At 38.6% G+C, this 4,890-nt stretch overlaps 1 long non-coding RNA gene across 1 annotated transcript; it reads right to left on the bottom strand.

Annotated features, from left to right (window-relative positions):
- Positions 1 to 2,254: 2,254 nt before the first annotated feature.
- LOC306795506 lies at positions 2,255 to 4,280 on the bottom strand. The gene is made up of 4 exons (XR_013772994.1): positions 4,222 to 4,280; positions 3,924 to 4,078; positions 3,698 to 3,790; positions 2,255 to 3,573 (listed from the first exon to the last, which is right to left on the bottom strand). It is a non-coding gene; the product is annotated as an uncharacterized lncRNA (long non-coding RNA).
- Between the last annotated feature and the right edge of the window lie 610 nt (positions 4,281 to 4,890).

The following is a 4,890-nucleotide window of genomic DNA, read 5'->3' as shown; positions in this document are numbered from 1 at the left end:
TTCATCCGTTGTTCAATATGCTCAGCCGACACAACATTTCTCTAATATTACTTTGCTTTTGAAACTGTGTGTCTATTCCTGTATTTGTGATCTTACCTTATCTCAGGTAATCCTCACAACCAAACCGAGGTGAGGATCCGAGCTGTTGATCAGGGCTGTGGTCTGAGTGCATCTCCAATCATTTCAAACATTGATACCCTTTGTTGTTGAAAGATGCCTTTCCTCCTCTCCTGTCTTCCTGTCTGTTGCTCTCCTCCAGGCCTCAGAAGATGCATTTGACTTTTACTTTCTTAAAAGAAATGAAATGAGAATTTCATAGTTGGTGCTGCACTTCACGGTTGAAGTTGCGGTCAGTAGGGAGAGTCTGAGTGAAAACCAGGCTTTTTGGGAACAGCCTGGTTTCCAAAACATTAAGTTCCCATACAACAAGAGTGCATGGTCAATTATGTCTCGAAGGGAAATGTATTCCCTCCCGGATTATGTGTGTTTTTGACTCATCACAATTATGTGATCATAATCATAGTGTGTGAGATCTGCATACAAAGGAGGGTCGGGTTGGATGGATGGGTCAAACAAACACAGGACTTTCACCCGGAAGACCGCTGTTTATGTCCCGCGCAAAACCAAAAGTTGTGTTCACTTATTTGAATTCACGTCGGTACCATGAATAGCATAACAAACGTACTTATTTTAAGCTGAACCATGATGTTTTGCTAAAGCAAAGCCTCTGTAATTGTGTTGCATTTTTCTTTTGTTTCAATAAACAATGTTATTAACCTCGTGTTTAAAACTGTCACCGTAATGCGGGTGGAAATATGTTTCCCTCAAAACGTAATAGTTTGGTTGTGTGGGAATGTTAGGAGACAGTGTTGCTGGAAAGGTGTGAACAAAGGTTTTTATTGGAAATAGTTTAGCTTCAATTTTTAGCCAATTTACTCCAAATGCTATCTTATGAATCTGCATTTATACCAATCCAGACAGCTTTAGATTTCCACCCTTTTCCTGTAGAAAAATGTATTAAAATGCGTTTAAAACGTGCATGTCTTCAGTGACTGATTTTATTTGGATACAGAAATGAATGGAAACCTATGGCTGCACGAGACATTGACACATTCAAACATCCAAACCTATACAGCACGCATTTGAAATGACCACAACCTCTTAACATTGCATTACGTGGTGGCCGCATGTAATCTGCATAATTATTATATGGTAATAACTTAGGTTTAGGCGACAAAACTACTTGGTTAGGTTTAGAAAAGAAAGATCATGGTTTGGGTAAGAATGCCAATTGCTTCGGTGTACCGGCACCTCGTTTTAACACATTACCTGACACTCATCACGTAATGTGCTGCTAAGAGGTCATGGTCATTTCACGTAATTCCGTGAGATCAGGCGTTTTTGGTTCTCCAATTACTTTCAGATTTCGTTGCACTTCTTTCTGCCTCCTCTGCTGTGCCAAAAATGGCATCCCATGGTCTGGTTTAAGGTGTTAAATGTGGATGCCCGAGGCAAATGTCAGAATAACTCGAAATAATTGCAGTCTGCTGCAGATACCCCTGAATCATCCTTACCAGTTGTGTGGTTAATTCTAGAGCCAGATTTAAAAAATAAAGAGCGTCTCTCACTGTAGTAAATACAGCATAAAGCCATACAAACAACACGGCATTGCCACTTATGTGCAAAAAGCTCAACACACTGTGTCCGGGGATTTTCTGGATTACATTCTTGCTGAGTTCAGTCAGAGGTGCTTCGAAAAAAAATCCTAATCAGGTGCCTGTAGCCTCGGGGGAGGCCAAGGAAGCACTCCGTCTTGCTTTTCCTGATGTTAACTCTCTTATTATTAACTTTTGTGCAAGGTATGACATTTTGGGATAAGAGGGAGAAAGCCAACATGAGCTTGAAAATCACGCTGAGAAACAACAGATGCTATTACCATGGTGCATTATTTCCTTGCTGCCCTGTGCACTCAAAAAAATAATTCATTGGATGAACTCAATTAAATTGTGGGCAGGTTTTCCACCGAGGAAATATAGTTAAACCTAACTTGAACTAAAAACATCCATGCACTATAATTAAATTGAGTTAGTCCGACTCAATTTTATCAAATACAACCTAAATAAAAAAATACCATTCATGAAATGAAATTGATTTGTGTTAGTCCAACTCAATATAGTACAATTCATTGGAAATGAATTAATCAGGTAAAAAACTTTTTTTTAATTTGACCCCCAATTAAGACACGAGACAAAACCTAGTTCAAGTGTTTTTTATTGAAAATGCTTAAATACATTAAATATGGTACAAATCTGAACATCCATGATTCTAGAGCCTGCATTTCATTTTTTAAATATAATTTGCTTTTTTTTACAAAAACACTGATCAGAAAAGGATAGCAAAAAAATTCCAAAAGGATCTATACAGTGCATCTTTCATCGTTTTTAAATATTAAAACAGTAGTCTTGTAACAGCTCCACAACTGGTGACAAATAAATACCAAGCTATCCCAAATCCCTTGGCGCCACAAACAAAGACGCCATGAGGGTGGAGGCTATGCACTGCTCTCCAAACAGGGACTATCATTGCACTGCAGTGTAGTCATTCACCAGAAACTATCATTTCCAAAAAGCACAAAACTTCCTGCAATCGATATGTACAACCACTATTGCAAGTGCTAAATTCCCACTACTTTGGTTTGTCAAGAGCAATACAGCTGTTTTCTTTCCTACCAGTACAGATGGTAGTACAAAAGGACTCCTTTACACTGAAGAATAGCCGATGATGTGTTATCATGTGCAGAAACAGGCAACTTGGACCACTTTTGGGCTACAACAGTAAAATCACAAAACATCCACAAACTAAAACTTATAGATTATAAATAACAAGGATACTCATAGTCAATGGAAGTTACAGCGTATTGAACCGTGTTAGGGTCCATTTCAACTCGAGTAGAGAGTCATTCAATCAGACAACGAGGAAAATGGACGTGCAAGTTGACGTTAGAGAGTAATAACACTCGAGTTAGGATGTGGAGGTGAATTGGGCAAAACTTTCTGCGGGTAAACACTTAACCAGCTTGCAGTGACATGTAAAAGTTCCGTAATTTACAGTCTCTGGCTTGCCTCTGTGCAGCTTAGTCAATTTTTTCAAAATGTCAGAACCAGGAAAACATCCATGAGGTCATGGATTGTCGTTGACTGGGCGGAAGATGAAAGTAGAAAACATCCAAAAGATCTGATAATATTCTTTGGCTTTGTCACTTGGTGTTCACCTCTTGTGCAAACATCTTGATTTTCAGCTCCTGTATCTTAGAATTCAGCTTGTGCCCATCCAAATTCATTATGACCTTCTGGAGAAGCTCAAAGATGTACTTGAAGTTGTCTGGAAAGCTTAGATTAAGGGCACAAATTAGCCCAAAGCATGATGAACGCCATGATGACACCGTCTACGTTGTTCAGGACTTTAATGCAGTTGATCAAGTCCCACGTCCTCTGGCTCCCCATCTCTTTGGATCATGTAAATCCTTATGACAGTGAATGCGATGTCCCTCACTGCATCCTCAGCGGCGGAAGCCTGATAACAACACAAACACAGAAAACTTGTGTTAAATTAATCCACAAACATGTATATATATATATATATATATATGTGGGTAACACTTTGACGCTACATGGGAAACATATTGCGATAAACTTACCAGATTGATAAAGAGTCTGGATCTTCATTGAGGTAGATGACAGGCTTCTCAGATGCACTCCCTTTTGGTGTTGATGTCATCACACTAAAAGTTCTGGATGAAAGCAGAATAAAAGCAGGCCATTTACTATTCATCACATGTTTTTAAAAAAGCAGATATGGACAAGAAAATATTACAATAACCACCCCAATACAGTGAAACTAATATTGTATACATATGTACTAACCAAATCATTGATGGTCAGGACATCCTTGACCTTTTCTCCTTCACACCTCCTTTGCTCTTTAAGCCCTGTATCAGGGAGTCTGAGAAGAGGTCCAGCTGTGACATGAACTTTGATTGAAATAGTTTGGTGGTGATCAGCAGGAACTCTGCATTGACCTGAATAACAAACAAAATACAGCTGTTTGTTACTTGTTTATTATAATTACTATCACATTATGTGGGATTATTAGATTCAAATTGCGATTGTGAAGCCATTAATCATCAAAATGGTAAACACATAGAAACACACATTTACTTACTTAACTTTGCTGGAACAGGGAAGGGGCCTCTGCTCCACAATCTCTGGTTGAATGTGCAGTTCAGCATGTGTGATTGAGAAGCTTACTCCATGTATTGAATGTACATGGGCAATGTATGGACATGTATAGCGATAACTGCCCCTACAATGCCCATGCAACAATAAATACCTGCTAGCTAGTTCCAAACTGCATTCTTTACACTGCCACATGCAGAGTCCTAAAGAGAATAAAGAGAATTAGTACATATCAAACTGAACAAATAACAATGAGAGATCAGCTCGCATCGAGCATATAACCTATTACGTGCTATCATTAGGAGGTTGCCTCAAGAAGCTTGGTAATGCTGATCAAACTGCAAAAGATGAGATAAATATATTAGTGGAGGGAAAGGCTGGAATAATCCAAAGTTCACATAAAACAAAGTCAAGTCAAAAGTGCTTTGGAGCACTCGCAGATATAATGTTACCATTTAGAATAGACTAGCAATTCACCTTTTACAGCAACACTAAAGCTACATACAACAGAAATCAAATCATGCAAGCGTGTTAAATAAGATTAAGACCGTCATTTTAATAAAATATCAAACAGTTTGCCTTGAAAACTCATTCGCACTCCTGCCTGCGTTCACACAGTGTAAGGTCATAGAAATACAATGAGTAGAACGGACAT

Source organism: Melanostigma gelatinosum (genome assembly GCF_949748355.1).
Source record: "Melanostigma gelatinosum genome assembly, chromosome: 21".
Classification (NCBI taxonomy): domain Eukaryota; kingdom Metazoa; phylum Chordata; class Actinopteri; order Perciformes; family Zoarcidae; genus Melanostigma; species Melanostigma gelatinosum.
Note: the sequence above shows the minus strand (reverse complement) of the source record. Positions and strands in the feature narration are given on the sequence as shown.